This window comes from Rattus rattus, chromosome 4, assembly GCF_011064425.1.
Source record: "Rattus rattus isolate New Zealand chromosome 4, Rrattus_CSIRO_v1, whole genome shotgun sequence".
In the NCBI taxonomy this organism is placed as follows: domain Eukaryota; kingdom Metazoa; phylum Chordata; class Mammalia; order Rodentia; family Muridae; genus Rattus; species Rattus rattus.
The window spans coordinates 82,989,903-83,007,888 of record NC_046157.1 but is presented as its reverse complement, the minus strand read 5'-3'; the positions used below and the strand labels follow the sequence as shown (position 1 = coordinate 83,007,888).

The following is a 17,986-nucleotide window of genomic DNA, read 5'->3' as shown; positions in this document are numbered from 1 at the left end:
ACGGGACTAGAACAGCAGTTTAAACAGGGGACATGCTTAAATTTGCTTGTAACATTTCAAACTCTGTTGTAAGGGTTTTGGAATCTAAGTTAAAACTAAGAAACTTTTTAAGAGGACGTGTTTTTCCTCCAAAGAGGACCATTCTTTTTCTTAAAAAACAAAACAAAACATTGTTTCATTTTCTATATACAGGAGTTTTGTTTGCATGCTTGTCTATACTACATGAGAACCTCAAGCTCATGGAAGCCACAAGAACTGCAGGGACAGATGGCTGTGAGCCTCCATGAGGATGCTGGGAATCAAACTGCTCCCTCTGCAAGAGCAGCTGGTGCCTTTACCCCCCAAGCCATCTCCCCATCCCCGGACTCTTTTTTGTTTTCCTTTTTGTTTGTTTGTTTTTTGTTTTTTGTTTTTTTTAAAGACAGGGTAGACCAGGCTGGCCTCGAACTCACAGGGATCCACCTGCCTCTGTCTCCTAAGTGCTGGAATCAAAGGCGTGTACCACCACCGCTTGGCTCAATTCTTCAACTTTATGAGAGATTTTTCTCATTATTTTATAAGGAACAACAAGGGAGTTAATGCCTAAGCCAAGATTCTCTTAAACTAAATTCTCTGGAAGTCTCTAGACCACCCACTGTTTGTCACCTGGACCATTCTCAAAATGGCTGTCCTACATGTAAATGAGCGTGACTGTACACGCAACGACTTGATCTACAAGTATTCCTTTCTGCGCAAGAGACCGAGAACAAGGAAAGTCAGACACGCATTTTGAAACAAACAAACAAACAAACAAACAAAATTATCGTTTCCAAATGTTCTAGGATGTGCTTGGACCTTCAAATAAATAGGGCCCAAGTTCACATAACTTAAGAGTGAACATGGGGCTGGGGATTTAGCTCAGTGGTAGAGCGCTTACCTAGGAAGCGCAAGGCCCTGGGTTCGGGTCCTCAGTTCCAGAAAAAAAAAAAAAAAAAAAAAAAAAAAAAAAAAAAAAAAAAGAGTGAACGTGGGGTGGAGGCGACAGCTCAGCCCAGTACAATCCCCACCACTAGGGCAATAGAGAACATGAACCCTAACTCGGTTGGACTTTCTTAGAAGAGATGCAGGCCAGAGAGATGGCTCAGCTGGTAGCTGTGTCAGCCACTGAGTCTCGGAACCTAAATTAGATTTCTGGGACCCACATGGTGGAGGTCAAAAACCTGAAATGACTCTGACTTCACACAAGTATCATGGCATGCTAACGCACATGTACACTCGCGCGCACACACACACACACACACACACACACACACACACGCTCACTCACTCACAAATAAATAAAACAGAATTTAAAAAGCAAGATTCGGAGGCACAGGGAGGTAGCGTGTGTGTGTGCACACCAGCCAGAGGAACCCACTGTGGAGGTAACAGGAGGGCCATCAAATGAGGTAGCAATGTGCGAGACACGTTCTACATTCTCAGGTGGGCAGGTGCCTGAGTGGGCAGACACTCGCCATCATCCTTGCTGACATGACCTTCCATAGTGGAGGGAGAGAGCCGACTCCCACAAGCTGTCCTGTGGCCTTCACAAGTGTTCGTGGCACGTATGTACATACAATGTGCACACAGAAACACTAAAAGAATGTGACAAAACAAAATTATTCTAACTCTCACCGTCTATCCATGACGTTTTTATCTTTATATCTTTGCTTCTACGTAATCTAGAGCTCTGGGATCAGTCTACGTGGGTTCAAATTCCACCTGTGTCACTCCCAAGGTGGTGGCACTCCCCCGTTGGAGCTCAACTCTCTCATCTATAAAATGAGGCTAATTATAGTATTCACCTCTGAGAGTTATTTTAAGGCGTTGGGAACTAGTGCACGGAGGACGTTTTAGCAGGGCACTAAGAACCAGATGAGCTTGTGAACTCTTCCAGAGTGAGCAGTCAGTGGTAGCCTTCTGTGTGACTTGGGTGTACTATATTTGTTTGAAACAGGATCTCATTGTGCATCCCTTGCTCTCCTAGGACCCTCTATGAAGACCAGGCTGGGCTCTTGACTTACAAGATCTGTTTGCCTCTGCCTCCTGAGTGCCCAGATTAAGTATATGGGCCACCATAAAGGCCACTGTGACTTTTTATACATGTGACTTTAGGCAGGACGTGGGACAGGGATTGAAACAGGCTCTCTCCGTGTAGCTCAGGTTGGCACATAACTTGCTCTAAAAACCAGGTTAGCCTGGAACTCATAGAGTCCTGCCTGTCTCTGCCTCCAGAATGCTCGTATTAAAGGTGTATGCCACCTCGGCCTACCTTTTTGACATCTTTGTGTGTGTGTGTGTGTGTGTGTGTGTGTGTGTGTGTGTGTGTGTGCGCGCACGCGCGCGCACGCAGGCACACACCACTCAGGTCAGTAAGCTTGGCAGCAAGCCCTTTACCCGCTGAGCTGGCTGGTCAATCCTTTAGCCTGCCTTTTAAATGTCTCTCCGTTTCCTGTTTGTAAAAGAGGGGGCAAGCAATACATGTGTCTGAGGTTGGTGTGTGAGCTAAGGGACACTCGTGACAGGAAACCCCTTGCTCAGTGCTGGGTAAACAGTAGACATTCAATAAAAGTTGCCATTATTCTTGTGACTCCTCCTGCTAAAAGTAATGTGTACATGGAGAGACAGCTCAGCAGTTAAGAGAGCTTGCTGTTCTTAGGACCAGAGTCTGATTCTAGTACCCAGGGTAGGTGGCCATAACCACCTGTAACGGAACTGTAGGAGAGCTGGTTCTGGCCCCCCACAGACACCCACCCATAAGTCCACATATACAAACACGCACAAAGAAGATTAAAATACATCTTTTAAAAGGGGAGGGGGAGGTTGGCTGGGCAGAGTGGTACAGGTCTTTAATCCTAGCGCTCAGGAGGCAGAGGCAGGCTGATCTCTTTGAATTCAAGGCCAGCCTGGTCTACGCAGAGAGCTCCAAGCCAGCCAGAGGACTGCATAGTAACATGGCCCCAAGTGTAGAGTCACTCAGGGGGCTGAGTGAGGCAGGAGGCTTACAAGTTGGTTGGCTAGCCAGAGTAATAGAAATACAGTGAGGCCTTATTTCAATAAATTAATAAGTGACTGAATAATTAAATGAATGAAAAGGACAACTACAGTGAAAGGTTTGTGGTGTGGCTAAGTGACAGCCACCCACTCAGCAAGCTGGAGGTCCAGGGTCCAATTCCCAGACCCTTCCCCTCAAAAAAAAGCCTGAAATTGGCTTCAAAGGGATAGCTACCCAATGTATTGGACCGATGCCACTGCTCTCACTATCTGGTCTACACTGTTACTTTGTTTGACAGTGGCTATGAACACTTGAGAACACCTCTCTCGATGCCAAGGCTATTTAAGTCATGACGTTTCCGGGCTGGTCATTTTCCTTGACAGACTTTTTAAAAACTCTGAAGTCCTACAAGCTTCTAGCCCCGAGACAAGGAGTTGATACAACACCTCCGAGATGTTTGTTTTCAGAGGCAGCCGGCACTCCCACTGGCCGCCAGTCTCACACACCCAGCCTGTTTCCCCACAGGGAACATGAGGAGGAGGACAGCCACTGGGTTAGGAGGTATCACTCTTGGCTGGAAGACAGCTAGGGGGCTGGGCTGGGACACCTCCCCGTGCTCTACCTGTGCCCCCAGTGCCCTACCTGTCTTAGGAAGATCCTTCCACTCCAGGCACCCAGAAGGACGGGGGATGGTACGAGGCAAGAAGTCAGTCACGTGATCATCCAGGCAGTAGACTGCTGTTTTGGAGGGGGAAAAAAAAAGTCAGCCAGGTTTGGTGGCACACAGATGAAATCCTTGCACTCGGGACACTAGGAGCTAGGGGCAGAAAGCCACACAGTGAGCTCAGCTCTCTGGAAAGTTCGAGGACGGCCTGGGCTGCACATGCCAAGGAACTTGCTTCATCATTGCGCTCTCCTGAAAATGAACTTAATAAGCTGACGAAGATGAGTGTGCGGGTGATCCTAGAGGTGGAGGCGGCGGGAGGCTGCTGCAAGCCTGAGACAAGCCCGGGCCCACCGCAAGACCCTAGCTCAAAATCTAAAACAAGGGGCTGGAGAGATGGCTCGGAGGTTAAGATCAAAGGACCTAGCTTCCTTTTCCAGAACCATCGTGGCAGCTCACGACTGCATCTAACTCCAGCTCCAGAGGGTCTAATACCCTCCTCTGGCCTCTACAAGCACCAGGCACATATCTGGCATATACGGACATAAATATACAAAACACAATATAAAATGGAAAAAAAAAAAAAAACCCAAAAAGCAAAAACGTGTACTAAGCCAGTCAGATGTGCTCAGCTCAGCGCTTGGGAGTCTAAGGCCGGAGGATCTCTGACCAGCCTGGTCTACAGAGTGAGTTCCGGACCAGCCAGGGCTACATAGTGAGACCCCATCTCAAAACAGAACAAATAAGAAAACACAAAATAAACAAGACGTCTGAAGAAGGGGGTGATGTAATGGTCACTTATTAATGAGATAGGGGAGAGAGAGAAGCAGGTATTAAGCAGGCCTCTAAGATGTATTCTCCACACTCACGGAAAACACTGAGGAGGGCAGGAGAGACGGCTCAGTCAGTAAAGACACTGCTGCACAAGCATGAGGACCTGAGTTCAGCCCCAGAAGCCATGATAAGGAGCCGGGTGTTGATGGCAGGAGCTTGTAGGGAAAGCCAGAGGGCAGCGAGGCGGGCCTCTCTGATGAGTTCCAGGCCAGAGAGAGCCTGACTCCAAAACAAGGTAGGTAACTTCTGACAAATGACACCCCAGGTTGTCTCCTGCCTCCACAGGCACGTGCACATACACGTGTGCACACACATGTGAACACACACACACACGCAAAGTAAAAAGAGGGAAAGCAAGGAGAAGGAACACTGTGGGACCGACATCTGGGACCATTCTGGTCATTCAAGGGCCACGTGGTTTAAAGGCGCACGGTTCTTGGAACACCAAAGGGTTAACCAGGTGTCGACGAAGGACGCCGTGTGCAAAGGTACAAACACTCACTCTCACGTTGCACGCACCATGTCCGCACGTTGACTGGTGATGAATCACACCAGTCAAATACCAGTTGGGTACAAGAGTCAGCTCCTTTTGAGTTAACATGAGTCATATCTGACCCAACCAGGAGGTTGTTCAGAAACTGAGAGTCAAGGCGAGGGGCACGGGCGTTCAGGAGGAACAGAGCACAAGGGCCTGGCATGGAAGCCTTATGAGTTCATCTTACCCACGGCAAGCAGGGCGCACGGAGAGTCACGTGACCATCTCTTCTAACTGTTCTTTCTAGTCTCCACATTTGTGACTCAAACCTTTCCCCTCAGCCACGCCCTGGACACTGTAGAGTTCTGCTTCCTCATTCTTTCCTTCAAAGCACAGAGCCCACACACGAGCCTCCCCTAAAGCCAGCCCTTCTCCTCCACAAACACTCAGGCTTCATCTCTTGCTTGGTCCCCCATCCATCTCCTCCAGATGCAGAGGCATCTCTCTAAAGCAGAAATGCACCCCAGCTCCACCTGCACCTCGCTGACTGGGGAGTTGCTAAAAACACAAGCTCCCCAGCAGGGGCAACGCTCAGTACAGGCCCATGCTGGGCCTCAACCCTGGCCACTCTGTAATGAACTAAGATACAGACCCCTAAACCGAAGGCCGGGAGCTTAGGCTCCTGCCTGTAACCTCATCTTTAACTATATGCAAAGTCTTTGTCAGCCTGGGCTGTGTCTCAAAACAAACAAAAGCTGGAATCTAGGGATGTGGCTCAGTGGTTAGAGCACTGCCGGTGTAGGGGACCTGAGCTCAGCTCCCAGCACCCACGTCAGGGGACTCACAAACATCTGCAACTCCAGGTTGAGCGTACCTGACGCCACCTCTAGCCTCTTCCTCACCTGCATTCACTTGCATATATAGCCATGTGTGGACACGTATGGCTACGCATAATTAAAAATAATAAGATAAAATTTGGAAACGGGCCGTGGGCGTGGCTCTCTCACTAGAGTTCTGGCCTTGCCTAGGATCCCAAGCTCCCCCTCCATTGATGGCTCATGGTGGCTCATGATGAGCATGGTGGCTCATAGCCGTAATCCTAGCATTTTGGAAGGTGAAGCCAGGAGGACCAGGAGTGCCAGGTCATCCTTAACACAGTGAGTTTCAGGCTAGCCTGGGCTACATGAGCCTGCAGCTAAATTGTAACGGGAAAAAAACTCGAAACAAAGAACAAGCAACAACATAAAACAGATTGTCTTGCGGAAATCACGTCAGAGGACACGCCTGGGAAGGACCAAGGTTTGGCTTGGGCTTTCTTATCTTACTACAGATTGAACCCAGAACCTCATGAAGGTTACTTATTCTCTACCACTGAGCTACGTCCCCAGCCCAGGAACCAACTGTTCCTTATCTCCTCCAGCTTCCCTGGATACAGACATCATCGTCATCGTCATCGTAATGGTCAACGTCAACGTCATTGTCATTTTATTTATTTTGTGTTTTTCAGGGGGCATGTGTGTGGGGGTCAGAGGACAACTTTTGGGAATCAGTTCTCTCCTATAACCACATGAAACCCAGGGATCAAACTCCGGTCATCAGGCTTGGGAGCGCCTCTCCCCACAGAGCCCTCTGCTCAGCAAGCCTCTCCTATGCCCCACACTCTGACTGTGGAGACTCCTAGCCCTGGGACCACAAACGACTTGCCTAGACCCCTCCCTTCGTCCTTATTCTGAGGCAATCTACCACAGTCAGAGTCACTTTTCAAAACGCCACCTTGCCTTCTGTGTCCACAACAGCAGCTTTCAGACTCTGACTGAGACCCAGTCTCAAGACCTGTGTTTCACATTAGAACGCCATGGGAATGGAGATTTTTTTTTGAAAAAGGCCTCCAAGCTTATTGAAAGAATATCTGAGCCAGGCGTGGCGACACACACCTGTAATCCCAGCATTCTGGGGCAGAGGCAGGCAGACCTCTGAGTTTGAGGGCAGCCTGGTCTACAAATCAAGTTGCAGGACAGCCAGGGCTATGGAGAGAAACCCTGTCTTGAAAGACAAACAAAAATGCGACCAACTAACACACAGAATGACGAAAATCAGCAAATGACTTTTCTGCACACATCTGACAGGCACATACCATGGCTACGGCAATAATCCATTACACCTGTCTACACAGCTCCCCAGGATCTGCCCCAAAATCAAGTGTACACAGCCCTTACACACTACTGACAACTCCAGGAGGGAGACTCTGAAGAAAGATTCTTTAACTGTTTCCACTTACATGAGGTATGTGTGCATGTGTGTTTAGGAGTATATACGTGTGTGTATGAGTTTATTTTTTCCTGGTTACAGTTCACAGCATACTGAGATTCCCAATTGCTTGGGAGTTATGTTAGATTAGGCCCTAAAGTTAACAGTAACTTTTATTAATTAATTAATTAAATGTACACGAGCACACTGTAACTATCTTCAGACACACGAGGGCATCTGATCCCATTACAATGGTTGGGAGCCACCATGTGGTTGCTGGGAATTGAACTCGGGACCTCTGGAAGAGCAGCTGAGGCTCTTAGCTGAGCCATCTCTCCAGCCCCAATAGCAATTTTTTATAATTACTGATTTTTATGCGTATGGGTGTTTTTTCTGTATGTATGTTGGGGCACTGGGTGCACGCCCGGTGTCTGTGGAGGCCAGAAGAGGAAGTTGGGTATGGTAGGGCTGGAGTTACGGCAATTGTGAGCTGCCATGTATTGCTAGGAACTGAACCAGGGTCCTCTGCAGGAACAGCACTGAGCCATCTCTCCAGCCCATTAAGCACAGTTTCACCAAGGTGTAAATCCTTCTCCACCTTTAAAAACCACGCAGGAAACCAACCAGAAAGCATCTTCTCAGGTTGCTAGCTTGCCAAGATATCACAAATGTGGGCAAGCAAATCTCTCGCTCAGATACTCAGAAGCAATACTCACAAACCTCAAAACCTCCTTCCTGCCACTTCAGAAAGGAAACCCCCTTGGGTGGGTGCAGCCAAGGCCTCTCTACTGTGGTGACGGTAGATCCACTGTCACTATGCTGTCCCCATTGCCACAGACAAATAAGAAAAGTGGAGAAGGGAAAGAAGAAACAAGAGCAGTCCATACAGACAGCAGCAGTGAAGCTTGCGGACAAGTACCTGGGATGTATGGATGGACGGACGGACGGACGGATGGGTAGCTGGGTGGGTGGATGGATGGGTGGGTGGATGGGTGTGGTCCCTGGGAGGGAGGGAACCCTGTCTCAAAAAAAAAAAAAAAAAGAGAGAGAGAGAAAGAAGTTGGAGAGCAACTGAAGAACACACACCAGATGTTGACCTCTGGACACAGGCACACAAGAGCACACAAAACTAAAGGTCAAAGCCACCATTTCAGAGCAGAGGTAAGCACAGCCGGGGAGAGGCAGATTCCCACTGAGAGAGGGGAAGAGACTGCGCGGTGATGGGCTAGGCTCTCTGAGGCCTGCCTGCCTCAACCCGTGCTTTACCCCTGTGCATCCGACCCACTCTGAGCTCCCGCTCTGCTTGCTTATCATTATTTATTTTTATCTCACAAGCATTTGGCCTGCATCTAGGCAAGTGTGCCGCATGTATGCTTGGCACTGGAGGAGACCAGAAGAGTGTCAGGTCCTCTGGAACTGGTCCCCAGTGAGCCCCCATGTGGGTGCTGGGAATCGAACCTAGGTTCTCCACAAGAGCAGCCAGTGCTCTTAACTGCTGGGCCGCCGTCCCTCATGCCTTGCCTTACTTTAGGTTTTTTTCTTGGTCACTTTCCAGAACTTATTAGTGGCCTGATTGTATTTTTTAAAGATTTATTCGTTTATTATGTATACAGCGGTCTGCCTGCATGTACACCTGCAGGCCAGCAGAGGGCCTCAGCTCTCATTACAGATGGCTGTGAGCCACCATGTGGTTGCTGGAAATTGAACTCAGGACCTCTGGAAGGACAGACAGTGCTCTTAACCTCTGAGCCATCTCTCCAGCCCTTGCCTGACTTTTTAAAAGTTATATTTTACTCTTTGATGACGATAGGGTCTCACTATACAGCCCAGGCTGGTCTTGAACTTGTGGCAATCCTCCTGCCTCCACTTCCCAAGCGCTGGAATTGCAGGCTTGCACTATCGCACACAGCAAATTCTAGTTTTAATAACGGAAGCTTGCCAGATAGCCTCTCTCCAGGGCAGGGCAAAGCAGCAGGCTCCCGCTGTGGCCAGTCAGTCTCTGCGGGGGAGTTTAACAGCTCGCTGGAGACTGGCTTTATTTGTAGGTCTGTGGAAACGCCTTGGATTGAGTAAAAAGCCCTTCTGGACCACACAACTCCTTTTGTATCTTAAATCCTTGTCCTGAGCAATCCTTTGGTTGGTTTCAACACCAAGCACAGACATTGGGTAAGTATGTGCCTACTTTATAAATTCAGACTGGCCGGGCACGGTGGCACAAGACTTTGATCCCAGAGCTGGGAGTTCAAGTCCAGCCTGGTCCACAAAGTGATTTCCAGTACACCCAGGACTGTTATAAGGAGAAACCTTCTCTTGAAAAACCGAAAACCAAACCAACCGACCAAACATAAAAATAAAATACCTAACGGATTCACACTTTGGCCTCGGAGCACAAATCATTCTTGGGTGATCTCCATCTCCTTCCCACTGCTTCTGTTTGGCCCCGTTGGCTTTTCCAGGGAACCACGGCAACGGCCTTAGCACTGCCCTCCCAGTTCCAACCCATTCTCTTCACCTTCCCATCCTGAACGACCCAGATGCCAGGAGTTCTGACGGTCTCCAGAAACCCCAGGATGCTTGCCAGTCAGTTCTGTTCCTGTCCCCCTTTCTGATGACACTCATTTCCTCTGGCGCCTGCCCTTACCCTCGCTCCTCTCTCCTTTGTACTTCCAAACAACTTCCTTTCCCTTGATAACACACACCACATCGAGTGACTCATAGTCACTCTGGAGCCTGGACTCCGAGGCTCCAAGAGACGAGGACCAGGCTTTGTCTATTTTTATACCTCCCCATCTCCCCTGGGCAGCTGTGGCACCCTGCATCAGGACACTAAGTGACCACCTGGCTGCTGCTGGAGGTAGCGGATGCTTCACGAAGGCTAGTGACTTGTCCCCACCAACAGTGTTCTCCAGACTTAGGACGTTCAGCCAAGATGTCCTCCTCAGCATGGCTGTGTGGAACTGAGGCATCCGTTAGGCTCCTGGGTGGTAGTTGCTTTTATCTTTTCCCCCATGGGGAGGACAATGGTTGGAGTAGAGAGAAGAGAGGGTTGCCACCAGACCTATAGACTTGAGCTTGATCCCTGGAACCCGCAAAGTAAGAGACAATAAGAGGCTTCCACAGTAGTTCTCACATGCTTGCTCTGACGTGTATACCCACACGCATACAGAAAACACACAGATGACTGCTTTTAACAGAGTCACGTCTTATATCCCAACTAACATGCTTCTCCTCTTTTTTCCTCATATAATTGCTTTAAAAACAAATAAAACAAACAAGCAAAAAAAAAAAAAAAGAGGGTCTCTGTAAGCTCAGGCTGGTGTCAAACTCTAAATCCTCCTGCCTCAGCCTCCAAAATACTGGAATTACAGGCGTGACCCACCACCCGGCCTCCTGTAGGTGGGAAGGAGAGATAATTCTGAGTGTTCCTCAGGCACCATGCACCTTGGTTATTTTGTAACTGTACAGGCGTGTGTGGACTTGCTTGAACATGTATGCTTGTCCTCACGCGTGCTCCACTGTGTCTGTAAGTATTCAAACGTCTGGAGGCCAGAGGACACGTTCAAGTGTTCTTTCTCACCGGCTCTCTACCTTGTTCTTTGAGATGGGATTTCCCGCAGGAGGGGACTCAGCGGGTAGGCTAGGCTGGCCAGCCAGCAAGGTCTAGGAATCCTCTAGCCACGCCTTCGCAGAGGTGGGACTGTAAGTGTGGACTACCATGTCCAGCCTTTTCTTAAATGTTGGTTCTAGAAGTCGAACTCACATCTCGATGCTTGCGATAGCAAACGCTCTGCTGACTAAGCTCTCCTTTTTTTTTTTTTTTTTTTTTTCCGGGGCTGGGGACCAAACCCAGGACCTTGCGCTTCCTAGACAAGCGCTCTACCACTGAGCCAAATCCCCAACCCGACTAAGCTCTCCTAACTCCAACACACACTTATGAATAAATAAACGTGATAGCAATTTTAAAGCACGGGGGCTGGAGAGATGATGGCTCAGAGGTTAGGAGCACTGACTGCTCTTCCAGAGGTCCTGAGTTCAATTCCCCCCACAACCACATGGTGGCTCACAACCGTCTGTAATGAGATCTGGTGCCCTCTTCTGGCCTGCAGATGTACACACAGGCAGAATGCTGTATGCTTAATAAATCAAAATAAAGATTTTTATAAAAAAAAGATTTAAACACAAAAAGGAAGCTATGATGGCTGTTGTTTGCAACCTGACTACACCTGGAATTAACTAAAACCTGAGAAGCTAGGCACACCTGTGAAGGCTTTTTTCTTTTTTTTTAAGAATTATTAAGGGTTGGGGATTTAGCTCAGCGGTAGAGCGCTTGCCTAGCAAGCGCAAAGGCCCTGGGTTCGGTCCCCAGCTCCAAAAAAAAAAAAAAAAAAAAAATCAGACAGGAAGTTTAAAAAAAAAAGAATTATTAAAATTTATTTATTTATTTTATGTGAGCGTGCTATCTGCATATACACCCGCACGCCAAAAGAAGGCATCAGACCCCATTACAGATGGTTGTGAGCCACCATGTGGTTGCTGGGATTTGAACTCAGGACCTCTAGAAGAGCGGTCAGTGCTCTTAACCACTGAGCCATCTCTCCAACTCCCAGGGGATTTTTTCTTAATTAAATCATTTGAGGTGGGAAGATACATTTTTAATCCAGATCTTTTGAGGTGAGAAGAGTCGCCCTCAATCTGCGCCACACCTTCTGCAGGCGGCCACTTTAAGGACATGGGAGAAGGAAGCTCTCTCTCTGCCTGCTTGTTCTCTTTTTTCTTTTTGGTTCTTTTTTTTTTTTTTTTTTTTTTCGGAGCTGGGGATCGAACCCAGGGCCTTGCGCTTCCTAGGCAAGCGCTCTACCACCGGGCTAAATCCCCAACCCCTGCTTGTTGTCCCTAGCAAGTCCATTCCTTTAGGCGTTATAGCCTAAATGTTCAGGATTCCGGCTATACTGACCAGCTGAGGCAAGCACCTTTGTGGACTGAATAGCTACTGGATTCTTGGACCTTCCGTTCATAGGCAGTCAGCATTGCAATAAATCTCTCCTCTCTCCCTCCTCTCTCTCCATATATATATATATGCTTCCCATGGAGGCGTCGCTGACAGAGTTATGCCTCAGAATTCTAGGAAGGGTATCAAGCTCCCAGAAATGTGCTCCATGTGTTCTCTCCAAGCAGCCATCCCTTACAACGTTTGGTTTTGCCTCCTTTTCACTGAACCATTTATTCACTGTGTGTGCATGTGCGTGCCTTCATGTGCTGTGGAGGTCGGGGGCGACTGTCAGGAACCAGTTCTAGCTCTCACCTTTCTCTGTGTGGCTCTAAGGACGGACCTCATGCCCTCAAGCTTGACAGCGAGCTTCCTTACCCACGAGCCACCTCACCAGCCCTGTTTCTTGTTAAGGAAAGGAAGATTCATACACACCACACCTACGTCTCGAATACGCCATGCAATGATTCAATACTGCCTTGAATCAGCGCCAACTCTAGCATGTTCTAAAAATACAGGAAAGACTATGATATGGCAGGGTTCACTTTAACCCTTGTGCTTCGGAGGCAAACTCAGGAGGAGTACCAATTAAAGGCCAGGCTGAGCGACACAGGGAGAACCTGCCTCAAAAACAAACGAGCAAAAATGGGGTGGATGGGAGACAGTAATGTGCTCACCGCGCAAGCATGAGGGCCTGGGTTCAATCCCCAGCACCCACAGAAAAAGCCAAGTATGGTAGGGGATGCTTAAAGTCTCAGCGTTGACAGGTGGTTAAGAGATTCCTGGGGCTCACTGGCCAGCCTAATGAACAGGCCTTAGGTCCCAGGGAGAGAGACTGTTTCTAGGGACATGGTAGGGGCCTGGAAGACAGCTCAGGGAGCAAAAGCTAGCCAAGAGGCAGGACTGACTTTGATCTCCAGGAACCATGTAAAAAGCCCAGTACGGAGGCAAACATCTATAAACCTAGCGTTCCAACAGACAGGTGGGGGGCAGAGGGCAGAGGGCAGAGGCAGGAGAATTACCTGGAAGTTCAGCTCCTGGGCCAGCTAGCCTGCAGTACTCGGCAACAGAAAGTAAGGGATATCACCTCAATGAGGCGGGGGCGGAACTGACTCCTGAAAGTTGTCCTCTGACTTCTGCATGAGTGCCCCCCCCCAAGGGAGGGAGAGAGGAAAGGGCTGGAGAGGTGGCTCTTGCAGAAGACCTCAGTTCAGTTCCCAACACCTATGTCAACTCCTTGTAATCACAGCTCCTTCAGGGAGCTCTCTTACAGCCTCCATGTGCCCTCACATGGTCATACACACATACGCATGATTTAAACGTGTGATGGTTTGAAGAAGCTTGGTCCATGATAAGTGGCACTCTTAGGAGGTGTGGCCTTATTGGAGGTATAGCGCTGATAGAGGAAGTGTGTCACTGAGGGGGTGGGGCTTTGAAGTTCCTATGTGTAGGGTCTGCCCAGTGGGAAGGAGACCACCCCTCCCCTTCACCCCGCTCCTGGGAGCCTGTGGAAGACAGTCTCCTCGTGGCTGCCTAACGGACAAAACCTCTGAAACCGTGAGCCAGCCCCAGTTCAATGTTCCCCATTATAAGAGTGTCCTGTGATTATGGTGTCTCTTTACAGCAAGGAAACCCTAAGACAAAACATAAATTCTTAGGGGAGAAATAAATAAGAACAAGGTGGACGGCTCCTGTGGGTTCCAGGCCAGCCTGGCCTACATTGTGAGTTCTGGGACAGCCAAGGCTACTCAGAGAAATCCTGTCTGAACCACCCCCTCAAAAAAACCCCTTTCACCCTAGGTTCCCTCTGCTTCACAGCTGCTCCTCAGACACATATGAAGTCTTTGTCACTTGAGTTAAGCTTACGGCACTGAGCAGGAAGAACAGCACGCAATGCTCACACAGTCACCGGAGTAATGCTCACACATTCACCAGAGTAACGCTCACACTCGGAATCGCAGCACCATGGTGATGCAGTCAGGAGGACTGGGAGTACAAGGCTAACCTCAGCTACACAGTGACTCTGGAGCCGACTGGGCCATACGAGACCCTGTCACAAACACACAAGCGTGTGCGAAAGATGTCAGTCACTAAATGATGCTCCTCCCCCACAAACCACCACGGAGATGCTTGTACCTCTATCTAGGCAAGTCAAGAGTCACCGGTCACCATAGACGCTGGGGCCTCCTAAAAAAGAGAAACCTCGGGCTGGCTACACACACCCTTTACCTACACCTGGGTGTCACTGTCCCCCAAAAACCAGCAACTTTTAAAAGTACGCATCGGCAAGCTTTAGTTAAGTTGCAAACTAAAGAAGGAGACAGTCTCTGGGCACGAGCGGGTCCCCCTTGACAGGACACTCAATAGTGCTACCTCAGCATATCCGTGGCTGACACACGGGCTCTCTCTTATCCTCTCAGACCTTCTGCACACTACTACACACAAGGCCCGCCATAGCTGCTTTCAAGCCCTCCCTCACTCACCTCTTCCCCTTCCCCCCTTCTCTTCCAGTGTTGTGGCTTGAACTAAGTACAAAAAAAGAAAAAGATCTAGTCTACTGCTAAGCTTTAGACACAGACTTTTTTCATATGACAACCTATAAAGAGAAACCGAGGGCTCGCAAGATGGCTCAGTGGATAAAGGTGACAACCTGAGTTGGATTCCCCCAAGGCACACGTGGTAGACAGATCCAATTCCCATTGGTCCCTATGACTCTTAAAAACTGTCGCTGCTTCAGCTCATTCGCTTTGGGGGCTTATGCATAGTAAGTTATCACTACAGGGGCTGGTGAGGTGGCTCAGGGGAGAGAGGCACTTGGTGCTAAGCCTGGCCACCTAGGTTCGAACTCACGAGATGAAAAGATCTCTCTTCAGGGGCTGGAGAGATGGCTCAGCTGGGAGAGCACTGACTGCTCTTCCAGAGGTCATGAGTTCAATTCCTAGCAACCACATGGTGGCTCACAACCATCTGTAAAGAGATCCGATGCCCTCTTCTAGTATATCTGAAGACAGCTACAGTGTACTTATATATAATAAATAAATAAATAAATCTTAAAAAAAAAAAAAAAGAAAAGAGAGAACCAACTCTCTCAAGAGCCCCTCTGGCCTCCACACGCATGCTCTTACACAAACAAGTACAGAATAAATATCACTGCAAGTCCCGCCTCTAGACTGCCTGGACTGAGTGTTTACTCCCTGAACGAGTAACTGTCCAGAGTCTACTCTGACAGACACTGCTGCGTACTGGATCACGGTATAGCATTTTGACTCTGTGCTGACAGTTCCCTAAAGGCCTTGTGTTGAAGGATTGATGTCATCCATTGGCTTTAAGAGACAGAGTCTAGAGGGAGGGAATTACTCACTGGTGACAAGCCTTCCGAGGGGATTCAGGATACACCTCTTCCTCTCCTACCTCTGAGGGACAATACGGTGAACTGGCCTCCAACTGAAGCTCTGTCATGGGCCCGAAACATACAGGGCCAACTGACACAGACTGAAACCTCGGAGGCCATGAGTCAAATACACCTTCCCTTCTTGCAGGCTACTTATCTAACCTGTTTATTCTGTCGTGACAATGAAAAGCTAAGTAACGCAGCCATGAAGATACTAGATATAGGCCAGGAATGGAGGTACACGGATCTCTTCGTGTCTGAGGCCCAGCCAGGTCTACATTGTGACACCGTGTCTCAAATAACAAAGAAGACACAGTCACGGTCCTTACAGAGCTTAGAGTCACACAGGGACTCAGCAATTGTCACATGTTCTAACCTAATCTCGGGGCATGTGCTTATTGATATCAGTAAGGAGAGGTGGGGTTAGATTAACATTCCCTAACATAGAAGATTATAAACAGTAAAGTTTACACAAAAGAATCATAATACCTGGGTCTGGTGACGCCTGGGTCTGGTGACGCATGACTACAATCCCAGCAACAAGAAGATCCCGCGTTCAAAGCTTGCCTGGCCTCAGAGTGATTCTGAGGCTGGGATATGACAGAGAGCTTGCCTAGCATGTTCAAGGCCTGATGTTTAGTCCTAAGTAATGCAAGGACAGGACAGGACAGGACAGGACAGGACAGGACAGGACAGGACAGGGGGTGGGGGGCAGAGAGAGTGAGTGGTTAAGAGCTCTTCCAGAGGACCTAGGTTCGATTCCCAGCACCTACATAATGCAGCTTATAAATGCCTGTAACTCTAGCTCCAAGGGATCTGATGACCTTTTCTGGCCTCCACGGCCTGCCTTCCCGCCCACGCACGCACACACATACACACGTTCTTCTAATTAAAAATAAATCATTACGAAGGTTCTGAAAGACTTACGTGTCCTAACATGAAAAGAAGCCGAGACTATATGTAAATGGCAATGCGATCCAGCTACCAGGGAGGCTGAGGCAGGAGCGTGACAAGTTCAAGGACTGCCTGATGTAATGGGGTGTGTTTACGTCAGCCCGACCAACTTAGTGACCCGGTCTCAAAACCAAAAAGGGCCAGCAACGTAGCTCAGTCATGGAGCACTTGCCTGGCATGGGAGAGTCCGTAAATGAGTCCCCAGCACCGCTCCCGCGCAGAGAATAGACAACTCACAGTTATCACTCCATCTCAAGACCCCATGAACTAGACCCCGCTCCTCATCAGCTCAGCACATCCTCTCTAGGCCTGGACCCCTTTTATCCTTAGCCAGAAGTGAGAACAGGCTCCAAACTCCCCCTCGTCACACGCCTAAGGGAAGGTCACAGAATGCTGGGTGGGCACGCCAGCCTGCTTGTTACTCCAGAGCTCAAACTGGTGCCGCCAATTCCCAGGACAAGCTGCCTTAGCAGACCAGCCCCTCTGCGATTTCTGGGTTCAACTGAGAGACCCTGTGTCAAAGAATAAGGTGAAGAGTCATCCAGGAAGACTCCTGAGGCCCGCTTCCAAATCTAAGTACATACGCAGCCATGCCAATTCGAACACGCGTCCACGCAAGCCTGCACACCGCACACGTTATATGGGGGGGAAAAGAGAGGCAGACAGTGGCCTCACTGCTCACACATACCAGTGATGGAGAACGCAGAACACAGCCCAGAGAGGAGGGGCGTGACAGGTCATGGAGGAAGCAAGTGTCTTGTCACATGGAGAAGATAAGGCATGCTGTACTAGGGAGAGGGACAACACGGACCTGCTGGCTCTCTCAAAGCCTGTGCCTCCTGGCTCAGCCTCGGGCATCACGGTTCCACAGGTTCCACAGCCTCGGCTCCCCAGGTGAAGTTTCCCGTTATCACTAAGTCCTGTCTCGCCCCTTCTAGCTCTCTCTGACACTTCCCCATCCCTCCTCTCCCTTGCTCCCAACTCTAGTTGTTGGTGACTCCAACCACTCCCTCTGGCTCCTGCAAGCTGCTGAACTGACAACCGTTTGACAGCCTTGGCTCAACTCTGAATCATGCTGCCTGGGGCTTCCAGGCTGACCCTGGGTTAGAATGGGAGGGGGCGGGGGGGGTTAGCACGACACTGTTATTATCCAGCTTGTATCCCCCAGGAGATGTGAAGGTGCCTTCAAGATGAAGTGTGAAGTTTCTGCCATGATTTATAAGGACCCATGGTGGTGGGACTCAGCTTACCTCCCAAACCCCTGCCTCTGATCTCTGTTTCGGGGCAGGGGATTCAGAATCCCGGGAAGGCTGGGTGCGGTGGTACACACGAAATACCGGGATAAGGAATTCGCAGCCAGCCTGGGCTGTACAGCAAGTTTGAAGCCAGCTTGGGCTATACGAGGTCTTGTCTCAAAAATC

General features: G+C 49.3%; 1 protein-coding gene across 2 annotated transcripts in view; it reads right to left on the bottom strand.

The window, feature by feature from the left end:
- The window catches only part of Bicral (BRD4 interacting chromatin remodeling complex associated protein like), an 84,933-nt gene that overhangs the window by 60,070 nt on the left and 6,877 nt on the right, over positions 1-17,986 (bottom strand). For both annotated transcript variants that reach the window (XM_032900602.1, XM_032900601.1), the window contains exon 2: positions 3,656-3,751. The gene's annotated coding sequence lies outside the window, so the exon portion shown is untranslated. The remainder of the gene's footprint in view (positions 1-3,655; positions 3,752-17,986) is intronic.